Source organism: Tiliqua scincoides, chromosome 1 (assembly GCF_035046505.1).
Source record: "Tiliqua scincoides isolate rTilSci1 chromosome 1, rTilSci1.hap2, whole genome shotgun sequence".
NCBI classification, from domain to species: domain Eukaryota; kingdom Metazoa; phylum Chordata; class Lepidosauria; order Squamata; family Scincidae; genus Tiliqua; species Tiliqua scincoides.
Window position 1 is genome coordinate 214,300,601 of NC_089821.1, and position 14,609 is coordinate 214,315,209.

The 14,609-nt window shown below is 45.1% G+C and overlaps 1 protein-coding gene across 2 annotated transcripts in view; it reads left to right on the plus strand.

Moving 5' to 3' along the window:
* Positions 1-14,609, plus strand: part of UST (uronyl 2-sulfotransferase) — a 175,367-nt gene that overhangs the window by 6,047 nt on the left and 154,711 nt on the right. The window lies entirely within an intron of this gene.

A 14,609-nucleotide genomic window follows, 5' to 3' on the forward strand; every position in this document is an offset into this window, starting at 1 on the left:
ATGCACTGCTTCCCGTGTGGGGGAGGCAGGGAACTCCTCAAGTTATGGGAACATTAAGGGCCCAATCCTATCCAACTTTCCATCACTGATGCAGGTGCAATGCAACCCTGAGGTAAGGAAACAAATATTCCCTTATCTTGAGGCCTCCACGACTGCCCCTCCTCACCCAAGGTACAGTGCATATCCCATTGGCATGGCTGCACTAGGGTTGGAAAATTGGATAGGATTGGGTCCGTTTTCCCTTACCTTGGGGCTGCATTGCGGCTGCACCAGTGCTGGAAGGTTGGATTGGATTGGGCCCTCAGCCATTGTAGAGTTTGTGGAAAAAACAGGACATAATGTGAAGTTTGACTCCACAGTTTTATTGAGAATATGTCACATTATTTCCAGAGAATGCAACACATTATTTCCAGATAATTTCCAGAGAAGCAACTGACATATTTAAGCACAATATGAATAAAAAGGAGGAAACCTTATCTCTGAATTGTATTTGGATGTCAGTTTGCAATGCTCTGGATTAAGGGCCCAATCCTATCCAATTTTGCAGTGACGGTGCAGCCGTGCCAATGGGGCATGCACTGTATCCTATGGTGGGGAAGCAATCACAGAGGCCTCTTCAAGATATGGGAACATTTGTTCCTTTACCTCAGGGCTGCACTGCAGTTGCACCACTGCTGAGAAGTTGGATAGGATTGGGCCCTAAATCTGCTACCCAGAAGATTGTTTTAGCTTTAAAACAAAAATGGATGGACTGGTTTTCAGTTGCTTCATATCTTCTGTGTCAGTAAAACCTTGTAATATGAAAGTTGCCCCAAACTCAAGCATCCGCTCTCCCTCAAGCATCTCCTGCCCCCCCAGGCATGTTCAAGCATAGTCCCCATGTGTTCCTCCTTCCCCCTGACCTGCTTTGCTGGGCCTGGTGGGTGGCTGGGAGAATGGCAGGCAACTCTTTTCCCTTCCCCCACTTCTCAGCCACAGGCATTAGCATGACCGCTACAAACTGCTAACCTTCCAGGCATCTCCACGTGCGGGTGCTCTCCACAGACTCTCTCTCCCTTAGTGGGCTGTTCCTGCTCCCTTCAAGGATGCATAGTGGGAAACTACATGCTCCAGTGCTACATCATCTTGGCATCATCTTGACTGGGTAGGAGCCAACCACATCAGAGATAGCAGCAGTGGATGCCCTTAAAGGTGGCAGTGCTTGAATACCCTGCAGGCTCCTGCTCTGAGCTGGATAGGACACTAACATTGTGTGTCTTTTTTCTGGGCTTTGTGCACAAACGTGAAACAATAATTTGCCTGTTCCGTTGGAAGGCTGGATTCTGAGTCCTTGCACCAGCCCACTCTCTAGTTTCCGATTCTTGTAGCGGATCACTGATCCAGCAGCATAGCCCAGTGCATGTTTACTCAGAAGTAAATCCCACTGTTCAGTGGGGCTTCTTCTGAGGAAAAAGGCTGCAGTTCGTATGCACAAAGTGTCTGACCATGTTCGTTTTGCATGGTTGATCTTCACGTGTTTCAGGGATCTGTTTGTTTTTATCAGTGATTTTCAGTCTTTTTCGTCTCATGGCACACTGACAAGGCTCTAAAATTGTCAAGGTTTTTTGTCATCAGTATTTTGACAATTGTCAAGACACACCATGCGACTGGCAGGAGACTCGCACTCCCAATGGCCCTACTAAGAAATGACCCTTCTCAAACTCCTGTGGCACACCTGTAAACAATTTGCAGCACACTTAATGTGCCATGGCACACTGGTTGAAAATCACTGGTTTATGTATTTGGCCCAAATTGTAGTAATTTCCAGATTTTTTCCCCTGAAATGAAATTTAGTTTGGATTTAGTGGATGCAGTGTCAGGCCCAGTTCCCATGTGCTTATTTTTGTGTCTTAGAACGTGGCATGTATGAATGTATGTACAAATTCTCTACTACATAAGGGACAAGAGTGATAAAACAGCCACTTATCAAGAAGGAATTTATTTCTCCCTGAAAGAAATGGAAAGGAACGCTTCTTTCTAAAGGGTGTGTGTCCGTGTCGGTGCGTGAGTGTGTGTGCAAGCACCCCCAAACCTGCCATATCACATTGTCAGTTTTGGCTCTAACAAAATCCCTATGCCCAATGAATTCATTTAGTTCTGAAGGTTTCCTTGAAGGAATGTGAATCTGTCTCCTGTATGTGGCTGGGAAAACTGTAGGGGGTTGGAGAGGCTGAGCCTCTAGTTTCCTGAAGCAGAAATTAGTGATAGCCAAGTAAAACTGTGTAATCCGGACTTCTGGTGTGAAGACTGTGAGCAAAAGAGGGAGAGGGATTATGAGGGGTTTGAAAGTGAAATATGCTAAGGGTTATATTGTGGTTCTGAGTGAATGAAAAGTGACATATTGTGCTAATTGACAGTAAGAACCTGAGAAAACAAGAGTAAGCTAATAAAATTGGAGCATTCACTTAAGAATGAGGTGTACTCATACTTTGAAGTAAACTATATTAGAATCTGAAATGTAGTGCCATTCCTCTAGTCTAAACATTTTGTTTTCAATGCTATTTCAAAAGGTTGAAAAAGGTATGCCTGGTTCATACAGAAATTAGGAATTTATATCACTTCAGTGTCACAGATGAAAACTATGCTTCTGTTATTTGGGTGTACAGACTGTCGATCAGGTATGCCATCTATGAAATATAGGATGAATATTCAAAGTAGCTGACACTGACAGCATAAAAACTGGTACCTCTGCTGTATAGAAAAATGATATTTGTCTCTACTTTTCTTCCTTCTCCCCCACCCCCAGATTTGAGTTGAGACACAAAGAAGTGGGATGGAAGGCATTCAATAGTAAAGAGAAGATGGTACAGTATTGATGGTTTGTTTTTCCTCCCTTGTAAGAGGCAGTGAGTATAACATAAGTGTAGATCGACTGAGGCCAAGCTGCAAGAAAAGTTCTAGAACTGGTGCATAAGTTGACATTAAATCTAGGTAACAGTAGACTTGATTATTTAAAGAGATCAAGTAAGGCTTTGAAGTCTGCAGTTATCTTGCTGACTGATGACAGCTTCCTTTTCAACACTGATAAAAGTTTAAAATAACATTCTTGAAAGTGCAGGAAACAGGAGCAGTCAGTCATGAGGCCAGTCATGAGGCCAGTTGAACCTTCACCTCAAGTTGTGCTCTAGGGGAGGTAACGGGTGTGGGAGATGCCCCATGCCCAGGGCCAGCTGAATCAAGCGCACTTTCCCCCTAGCCTTTGTACCCTAGCCTTTGTACCTCTTACCTGGCTCCTTCCTCCTTGACGACACTAAGTAGGAAATGCTAAGCATTCTGAGATCACAGCATGCTTGGGATTTCCTGCTTTGTTTAAAGCAGTGTTTCTCAAACTGTGGGTCAGGACCCACTAGGTGGGTTGCGAGGCAATTTCAGGTGAGTCCCCATTCATTGCAATATTTAAAAAAAATACATTAGACTTGATGCTACCATGGTATGTGACTGCATTTGGGGAAATGTTACAGACCTGTACTTTTATCAAGCTACTATGTATATTCTTTTAACAACGACAGTCAATGGGACTTACTGTGGGTAGGATTGCAGCCTAGGATAGTTAAAAATTTTCCTGCTTGATGATGTCAGCTGCGGTCATGACATCACTTCTGATGGGTCCTAACAGATTTTCATTCTAAAAAGTGGGTCCTGGTGCTGGGAACCACTGGTTTAAAGAGTTTGCATGGAGGAAGAAGCCAGGTGAAGGAGCCAGATCACTTCGCTCCAAGGATCAGAATGTTGCCAAAATCATGGATAGTCAACTCCACTTTAAAAAGGCTTAAAGCAAGTTTTAAAAAGTAAAAAAAAGAAGAAGCATTCCCTGCCTTTGTGCTGAAAACTGCACTGGCTGCAGGGCAGTCTCTGGTGCTACTGGAGGCCACTTCTCGGTCTCACTGAGGTCTACAACCTTCTCCCTTGGCCCTGTTGCACTCCAGAGTGAATCGCAGGTGTGTTTCCTGAGTGCATCTGCAGATACCAATACCGTGGATGCTAAGGGTCCACTGCTGTATCTTGTTTTGTTGCTGTAACTGTATACCTAAAGGTTCTAAAATTAGTATGAAAAAATGAAGCAGGCCCTATCTGCAGACTCACTGTTTGAGCAGATAAATCTGAAAATGCCACCTTCTATCCAAAGATTTGCCAAAAGATATTGCATATGTGTAGTTATGCAGACATAAACTGCAGGAAGCAAGTACATATGGAGTTCTTAGAAGCAAGGTAGACATTTACATCTGAGTTTAGTAGCCCGTAGTGATTGTGTGCAGAAGCACAGACTATATCTATATGCAGGCCAAAATCCACACCTGCTTACACAAAGTCATTAATGTTTGAATGTGGACCAGTGGAGATCCTCTTTCAGTTTCCTTGGCATAATTTGTTTGGGTTGCATGCTTGGAAGGTAGATTGGTGGATCTTTTTCTTTAACAGCTTATAGTAGGATCATTTGTACATATATGTGGAACATCTGTTTTTGCATGTGGTATGACATCTCTGGTTTGAGACACTTGGGGGCTAACTGCACATGTTGGCAACCTTCAGTCTCGAAAGACTGTGGTATCGTGCTCTGAAAGGTGGTTCTGGAACAGCGTCTAGTGTGGCTGAAAAGGCCAATTCGGGAGTGACAATCCCTTCCACACTGGGAGCAAGTGCAGTCTATCCCTGGTCTGTCTCCCTGGCTATGGGCCTGCCTTCTTTGCCTCTTTGCCTCAGTCTGTTGACCAAGTGTCTCTTCAAACTGGAAAAGGCCATGCTGCACAGCCTGCCTCCAAGCGGGCCGCTAGGAGGCCAGGGTTTCCCGCTTGTTGAGGTCCACTCCTAAGGCCTTCAGATCCCTCTTGCAGATGTCCTTGTATCGCAGCTGTGGTCTGCCTGTAGGGCGCTTTCCTTGTACGAGTTCTCCCTAGAGGAGATCCTTTGGGATCCGGCCATCATCCATTCTCACGACATGACCGAGCCAACGCAGGTGTCTCTGTTTCAGCAGTGCATACATGTTAGGGATTCCAGCACGTTCCAGGACTGTGTTGTTTGGAACTTCGTCCTGCCAGGTGATGCCGAGAATGCGTCGAAGGCAGCGCACGTGGAAAGCTTTCAGTTTCCTCTCTTGTTGTGAGCGAAGAGTCCATGACTCACTGCAGTACAGAAGTGTACTCAGGACGCAAGCTCTGTAGACCTGGATCTTGGTATGTTCGTCAGCTTCTTGTTGGACCAGACTCTCTTTGTGAGTCTGGAAAATGTGGTAGCTGCTTTACCGATGCGTTTGTTTAGCTCGGTATTGAGAGAAAGAGTGTCAGAGATCGTTGAGCCAAGGTACACAAAGTCATGGACAACCTCCAGTTCATGTGCAGAGATTGTAATGCAGGGAGGTGAGTCCACATCCTGAACCATGACCTGTGTTTTCTTCAGGCTGATCGTCAGTCCAAAATCTTGGCAGGCCTTGCTAAAATGATCCATGAGCTGCTGGAGATCTTTGGCAGAGTGGGTAGTGACAGCTGCATCGTCGGCAAAGAGGAAGTCACGCAGACATTTCAGCTGGTCTTTGGACTTTGCTCTCAGTCTGGAGAGGTTGAAGAGCTTTCCATCTGATCTGGTCCGGAGATAGATGCCTTCTGTTGCAGTTCCAAAGGCCTGCTTCAGCAGAACAGCGAAGAAAATCCCAAACAAGGTTGGTGCAAGAACACAGCCCTGCTTCACTCCGCTTCGGATGTCAAAGGGGTCTGATGTGGAGCCATCGAAGACAACAGTGCCCTTCATGTCCTTGTGGAAGGATCTGATGATGCTGAGGAACCTGGGTGGACATCCTATCTTAGGGAGAATCTTGAAGAGGCCATCCCTGCTGACCAGGTCAAAGACCTTCGTGAGATCTATGAAGGCTATAAAGAGTGGCTGTCGTTGTTCCCTGCATTTCTCCTGCAGTTGTCTAAGGGGGAATACCATATCAGTGGTGGACCTGTTGGCTCAGAATCCACACTGTGATTCTGGATAAATGCTCTCTGCAAGTACCTGGAGCCTCTTTAGTGCAACTTGGGCAAACAGCTTTCCTACAATGCTAAGGAGAGAGATGCCACGGTAGTTGTTGCAGTCACCCCTGTTGCCTTTGTTCTTGTACAGCGTGATGATGTTTGCATCCCTCATGTCTTGAGGTACTCCACCTTCTCTCCAGCAGAGACAGAGGATTTCATGCAGCTCAGTGACGATGATCTCTTTGCAGCACTTTAGGACTTCAGCAGGGATGCTGTCTTTTCCAGGTGCCTTGCCAAAGGCAAGGGAGTCCAGGGCCACGTGAAGTTCTTCTAGGGTTGGTTCACTGTTAAGCTCCTCCAGCACAGGCAGGCACTCAATGTTGTTCAGCGCTTCTTCGGTGACTACATTTTCTCTGGAATATAGCTCAGAGTAGTGCTGCACCCAGCGTTCCATCTGCTGCGTCCGATCCTGGATGACCTCGCCTGTGGCAGACTTCAGAGGGGCAATTTTCTTCTGCGTTGGACCTAGGGCCTGCTTGATACCGTCATACATCCCCTTGATGTTGCCCGTGTCAGCTGCTATCTGTATCTCGGAACAGAGCTGGAGCCAGTAGTCATTAGCACATCTCCTGGCAGTCTGTTGGACTTTGCTGCGAGCAGCTTGGAGGACCTGCAGGTTGCGCTCACTGGGACAGGCCTTGTATGCTGCTTGAGCTCTCCTCTTTTCCTCAATGACTGGTGTCAACTCCTCAGAGTGGGCTTCAAACCAGTCTGCTGTCTTGTAGGTCTTCTTGCCAAATATGGACAAGGCGTTGTTGTAAAGGGACTGCCCTTAAGCCAGTAAGGTGTTGCTTCGCCACGGTCCATTAACCTCATGGGGTGCGTGGGGTTTAAGGTGAAAACCGACAAGCGGATCGACAACTCTGCACCATGCAACAGAAAACTCCTGCCCTAAAGCTGGGCACCTGGAACGTAAGGACAATGACACCTGGCTTCTCAGATGACCTGCAAGAAAGACGACACACGCAAAACAGCTGTCATTGACATGGAGCTGAGCAGACTGCAGATGGACATTGTCGCCCTTCAAGAGACTAGGCTGCCAGATTCCGGATCTGTCAAGGAGAGAAATTTCTCATTTTTCTCGCAGGGAAAACCACCAGACGAAACCAGGGAACATGGTGTTGGCTTTGCGGTCAGAAATACCCTGCTGAAATCCATCATCCCACCTACTGTGGGAAGTGAAAGAATTTTGTCCCTGCAGCTCCAGTCATCAGCAGGACCTGTCACTCTCATCAGTGCTTATGCACTGACTCTGTCGTCTCCAGCAGAAGCCAAAGACAAATTCTATGATGACCTGACCACCACTATCAAGAAGATAAAACAATGGCCCCGTAACAGAGCCATAGAACAATGGCCCCGTAAAAGAGCCATTATTCATCCTCGGCGATTTCAATGCTAGAGTTGTTGCTGATAACAGTCCATGGCCCACTTGCTTAGGTCAGTTCGGCACTGGGAAGATGAACAAAAATGGCCAACGCCTGCTAGAGTTTTGCTGTCATCACAGTCTCTGTGTCAGCAACACGTTCTTCAACACGAAGCCCCAACATAGAGTCTCTTGGAGGCACCCAAGATCAAAGCACTGGCATCAGCTCGACCTGATTCTCACCAGACGCTCCAGCCTTCCCAGCATCAAGATCACATGCAGCTATCAGGGTGCTGCCTGCGACACCGACCACTCCCTGGTGTGCAGCAGAGTGAAACTGCAAACAAAGCGACTATACCACACGAAAAAGGAAGGAAGACCTCGCATTGATACCAGCAAGACCCGGTATCGGAGAAAAGTGGAGGAATTTGCACGAGCGCTTGAGGAATCTCTTCCAGGCCCGGTCGATGCAAACACATCCAACAGATGGGAACATTTCAAGAATGCCGTTTACAACTGCACATGATATGATGCTTATCCATGTAATACTGGATTTGAATGAGGAAGTGCAGAAGAAGAAAGAGGGTACTTTCCCTCCTCAGCCTCTGTTTAATTCTCCCAGTATCTCCCCCCCCCCCCATATGGGTACAAAACGTTTGAAATCTTGTGGAGGAAAATCTGTTGATGCAGTGAAACAATTCTTGAAGCAAAGAAACAGCTAATGGAGAAAGCATTAAGTGCCCTTCTGTGCTCTAAATACCTTCTTGCCAAAGTGGCTTTACTTTGTTTTTAAAAGTTTCTGTTTTAAAGGTGTAATGTATTTAATGTGTAGTTTGCTTCTTGGTTGTGTTTGCAGGCACTTCAGAACTTATGCACTCCTGGGACAGGTTGGATGTGCATTCAGGTTGTATAACTCATAAAGGGGGTGCATTACGGGGTGGGGGAGGGGAAGTTCAGGCCCACGAAGGAGGCATGGATGGCGGCTGCACCTACTGCTGCATCCAGTCGTGCCTCCTGAGCTTGAAAGCCCCAGATAGTGTGACTTGGATTTACACCAGCGATATTGCTGTTGTGAATCTGAGTAGCCCCATAGAGGCTGCTGAAGTTTTACCCTTGGTAAGGGGACAAATGTCCCCTTACTTTGAGGAGATCTCCAGCAGCCTCTGTTCCTATGCTTAATTCAATGGAGGCTGTACCAGCCCTGCTGGATCACAGCACAGGGCTATCAGTCTTTTAGCCATCATGTTACACTGGCTCTGACAATAGATTGTGGGGAAAAGTTTCAGTGGTTGGCCCTCTGGATGGTGAGGGAGGGAAAGGGGAGATAAAAGGAGACTTAGAGATGGCAGAGAAATTGAATGAGTTCTTTGCATCTGTCTTCACGGCAGAAGACCTCGAGCAGATACCGCTGCCCGAACGGCCCCTCCTGACCGAGGAGTTAAGTCAGATAGAGGTTAAAAGAGAAGATGTTTCAGACCTCATTGATAAATTAAAGATCAATAAGTCACCGGGCCCTGATGGCATCCACCCAAGAGTTATTAAGGAACTGAAGAATGAAGTTGCAGATCTCTTGACTAAGGTATGAGGGACCTTGACTAAGGTCCCTCAAAACGGCCACAGTGCCAGAAGATTGGAGGATAGCAAATGTCACGCCTATCTTTAAAAAGGGAAAGAGGGGGGACCCGGGAAACTATAGGCCGGTCAGCCTAACATCCATACCGGGTAAGATGGTGGAATGTCTCATCAAAGATAGGATCTCAAAACACATAGATGAACAGGCCTTGCTGAGGGAGAGTCAGCATGGCTTCTGTAAGGGTAAGTCTTGCCTCACAAACCATATAGAATTCTTTGAAAAGGTCAACAGGCATGTGGATGCGGGAGAACCCGTGGACATTATATATCTGGACTTTCAGAAGGCGTTTGACACGGTCCCTCACCAAAGGCTACTGAAAAAACTCCACAGTCAGGGAATTAGAGGACAGGTCCTCTCATGGATTGAGAACTGGTTGGAGGCCAGGAAGCAGAGAGTGGGTGTCAATGGGCAATTTTCACAATGGAGAGAGGTGAAAAACGGTGTGCCCCAAGGATCTGTCCTGGGACCGGTGCTTTTCAACCTCTTCATAAATGACCTGGAGACAGGGTTGAGCAGTGAGGTGGCTAAGTTTGCAGACGACACCAAACTTTTCAGAGTGGTGAAGACCAGAAGTGATTGTGAGGAGCTCCAGAAAGATCTCTCCAGACTGGCAGAATGGGCAGCAAAATGGCAGATGCGCTTCAATGTCAGTAAGTGTAAAGTCATGCACATTGGGGCAAAAAATCAAAACTTTAGATATAGGCTGATGGGTTCTGAGCTGTCTGTGACAGATCAGGAGAGAGATCTTGGGGTGGTGGTGGACAGGTCGATGAAAGTGTCGACCCAATGTGCGGCGGCAGTGAAGAAGGCCAATTCTATGCTTGGGATCATTAGGAAGGGTATTGAGAACAAAACGGCTAGTATTATAATGCCGTTGTACAAATCGATGGTAAGGCCACACCTGGAGTATTGTGTCCAGTTCTGGTCGCCACATCTCAAAAAAGACATAGTGGAAATGGAAAAGGTGCAAAAGAGAGTGACTAAGATGATTACGGGGCTGGGGCACTTTCCTTATGAGGAAAGGCTACGGCGTTTGGGCTTCTTCAGCCTAGAAAAGAGATGCCTGAGGGGGGACATGATTGAGACATACAAAATTATGCAGGGGATGGACAGAGTGGATAGGGAGATGCTCTTTATACTCTCACATAATACCAGAACCAGGGGACATCCACTAAAATTGAGTGTTGGGCGGGTTAGGACAGACAAAAGAAAATATTTCTTTACTCAGCGTGTGGTCGGTCTGTGGAACTCCTTGCCACAGGATGTGGTGCTGGCATCTAGCCTAGATTCCTTTAAAAGGGAATTGGACAAGTTTCTGGAGGAAAAATCCATTACGGGGTACAAGCCATGATGTGTATGCGCAACCTCCTGATTTTAGAAATGGGTTATGTCAGAATGCCAGATGCAAGGGAGGGCACCAGGATGAGGTCTCTTGTTATCTGGTGTGCTCCCTGGGGCATTTGGTGGGCCGCTGTGAGATACAGGAAGCTGGACTAGATGGGCCTATGGCCTGATCCAGTGGGGCTGTTCTTATGTTCTTATGTTCATAACTGGTTTGTAAACTGACTTCAAGCTCAAGCTCAAAATTACCGTAGCTATAGTTTTGAAACCAGTTCTTCTGTAGTCTCAATCAGATCTTCTAAATCTAATGCTTGACAGCTCTTCCTTTCTCCTCTTTCATGGTGATGGCACTCTTTCTTATCTGGGAAATAAAACAAAATTTTATGCCTTTATTTGAGAATAGCTCTCATTGTAAAACTATTTAGTAAAGCAGTACCTTGACTTTCATCCACTTCACTTTCATTGTTTTAGTCTTTCATCTGTTTTCAGTTATTATTATTATTATTAACAGTATTTATATACTTTTCAACTAAAAGTTCACAAAGCGGTTTACAGAGAAAAATCAAATAACTAAATGGCTCCCTGTCCCAAAAGGGCTCACAATCTAAAAAGATGCAAATGAATACCAGCAGACAGCCACTAGAACAGACAGTGCTGGGGTGAGGTGGGCCAGTTACTCTCCCCCTGCTAAAAAAAAGGAGCACCCACTTGAAAAAGTGCCTCTTACCCAATTAGCAGGGGTAACCACATTTCAAATTTCTTCCACCTACTTTCCTCTTTTGTTCAGTTTCATCTAACTTTCTATGACATTTGTTGTTCTTATGTTTATTTTTCTTTTATTTCTGTTTGCTTAGGTTTCACATGCATTTGCTTGTGTTGTATAGTTATTTAGGTTTTTTCACTGGCCGAAATAAATTTGCAAGCTGAATAAGGCAATACTTTCACCAGTGGATTCACTAGGGTTTGCGTCACCCCTGGGATGGACCTCCTTCCATGCAATGGGCGGGGCAATGCCATCACCCCACCCCCAATGTACCATCACCCCACCCCACTGGTTTTTTGGCTATAACTCTTGATAGAATAGAGAAATTTCAATGCAGTTTATTTCATTGCATTCTGCATGTAATTACATATCTATTGACATACAACATGATAGAAATAATACCAGTGCGGCCCACCATCCCCAGTGAAGCCGCTGGCTTTGACATTCATCCATTTTTGACTTTAATCAATGCTCTGCTCCCTAACCATACAAAAGTGCAAAGTACTGCTCTACTGATCTTTCTGCAGGTTTTGAAAGAGCACTCTCCAATCAGCCTGCTTAAATTCTGTATCCCTTACCTAACTCTGTACTTTTCCATCCTGATTTGATGGCTGCTAGTGCACTAATGCTAACTGCCATTATGATAGAAAGGCACACAGAATGGGCTTGGAGGCAGCAGATAAAGGCCTGATTTAGCTCACCCCACAACCTGACAGCACTGGAGTAGGATTGATCTTCTTCCACTGTAACAACTGAATCTAGATTAATTGATTGGAAAAAGTACCCTTTTAACTTAACTGGGTAATGTAATAAATTGCGATTAACTGTGCCAGTGTAAATTTTTCCATTCATCATTTGATTGAAATGTTCTGATGGTGATTGATAAATGTGAGACCAATTCTGTCTGTAAAATGTTCACTTTGGTGGGACTATTCTGCAGTAAAATATGCGCTTGTGCAATGTGTCCTAATTATTTTAAGATCTTGATGTTTTCATATTAATCCTGTTGGTTGTGTTTTTAATGTTGTGGGTTAGAGATTTAAATGACAACAAAAACCTTTTTCTAGAGAAAACAATGTATATTTTCTAGAAGCTTTGAAAGTGAATTTAAGAAAATTTATGAACAGGATGAAAGTTTTGCCTACCTTTTAGTCTGATGTTGTGGATCTGGAATACATTTGAATGTGTTTCAGTTTGCATACTCTTACAAGATGATTTGGAAATATCTTTTCCATTTTAAAAGCCTTCATTGACTGAAGAGTTTTAGAACTGATTCTTTCAAGTATATCCTGATGGCAGATGAAGTATGTTTGGGTAAGTTGTTAGGTGTTTCTGCCCTGGCAGAGACACCAGCTTGGCAGAAAAGGTGCCTCAGAATGCTAGGCTTGCAGTATTCACGTTTTGTTGAATTTACTTTATAGCAGAACTGCATGCCATGCCAAATTTATAGGTGGGTTTCCCTGTGTTATTCCTGGCGTTTTGATCAGAATGATTGGTTACCTTGGAATAAATTTCTCTCCCTCTCTTGATTTGTTTTTTACAAGGTGTTGGACATGGCTTATTGCTTTAACTGAAAATGAAAGGCTGAGCCTTCAAATCTTTCCTATAAGACTTTTTTGGGGACATGTTTGCAGATGATACCTCTAGAGCAGGGGTCTCTAAACTTTTTGGCCGAAGGGCCGCATCAAATATTTGGCACAGTGTCAAGAGCCGGAAAAAAAATTAAATATAAAATTTAAATTTAAATAAATACATTAGAGATGAAACTTAGATGAATGAATAAAGGAATGTCAAATGCTCAGATATCCAGGACTTCTCCAAGCATGAACACAGCCCAAGAAATAAAGCACACACACTTAAATGGACCCCCATTCCCCCACCCCACAAGCACAACTCTGCTTGTGTTTGGTCAACTGGGCCAGAGGCTCTCAGGGGATCAGAGGCTGGCTGTGGGCCGGATAGTGGCTTGCCATGGGCCACATTTGGCCCCTGGGCCGGGGTTTGGAGACCCCTGCTCTAGAGTTTCATTTTTATTAGAGCCTGGACTGTTTTTCAGTTTTATTTTCCTTTGGTAAAATTTTCTACTTAGGATGCTAGCTATTGATCTTAAAAGCTGGAGATACTTAAAACAGGGAATCATTTGGTTATTTGATTTTCTCTGTAACCTGCTTTGTGAACCTTTTTGATAAAAAACAGTGTATTCATAATAATAATAAAATAATGTTCCTTTACTTGGGACATAAATATTAAAACTTATTAGAGGGCAGGTCCTCTCATGGATTGGGAACTGGTTGAAGACCAGGAAACAGAGAATGGGTGTCAATGGACAGTTTTCACAATGGAGAGAGGAGGAAAGCGGTGTGCCCCAAGGATCTGTCCTGGGACCGGTGCTTTTCATCCTCTTCATAAATGACCTGGAGACAGAGTTGAGCAGCAAGGTGGCTAAGTTTGCAGACGACACCAAACGTTTCCGAGTGGTGAAGACCAGAAGCGATTGTGAGGAGCTCCAGAAGGATATTTCCAAACTGGCAGAGTGGGCAGCAAAATGGCAGGTGCGTTTCAGTGTAAGTAAATGTAAAGTATTACACATTGGGCCAAAAAAAATCAAAACTTCAAATCTAGGCTAATGGGTTCCGAGCTGTCTGTGACAGATCAGGAGAGAGATCTTGGGGTGGTGGTGGACAGCTCGATGAAAGTGTCGACCCAATGTGCGGCCGCAGTGATGAAGGCCAATTTTTTGCTTGGGATCACTAGAAAAGTTATTGAGAATAAAACGGCTAATATTATAATGCCATTGTACAAATCAACGGTAAGACCACCCCTGGAGTATTGTGTCCAGTTCTGGTCACCACATCTCAAAAAAGAACATAGTGGAAATGGAAAAGGTGTGAAAGAGAGCGACTAAGATGATTACTGGGCTGGGGCACCTTCCTTATGAGTAAAGGCTACAGCATTTGGGCCTCTTCAACCTAGAAAAGAGGTGCCTGCAGTGGGGCATGATTAAGACATACAAAATTATGCACAGGAAGGATAGAGTGGATAGAGAGCTGCCCTTTCCACTCTCACATAACACCAGAACCAGGGGACATCCTCTAAAATTGAGTGTTGGGAGAACTCAGATTGAGTTACTGAACTTCCAGGAACTCAGAGCTGTGCAGAGCTCAGTTTTGGAGGACTTTGAGTTGCACAGCCATGCAGCTTAAAGAGAACATTGTCTATCACTACTCACCCAGCCATTTCAACCCATACTCCAATCCTTTTCTTGCTTACTGAGAACAAGAGAGAGTGGGATAAGGGCAGCGGAAAACCACCTTTCTCCAGCTCCACTGCTGTGAGCAATCGATGCAGCAGTGCTGGAGGAAAGTGAAGCGGTGTGCTGTGAGGGTTCAGTTCTGATCATTCCACTTCCACAAACAATCAAAGAAGGATCAAGAAGGCCAGCCAGGTAGGAAGGAGGCA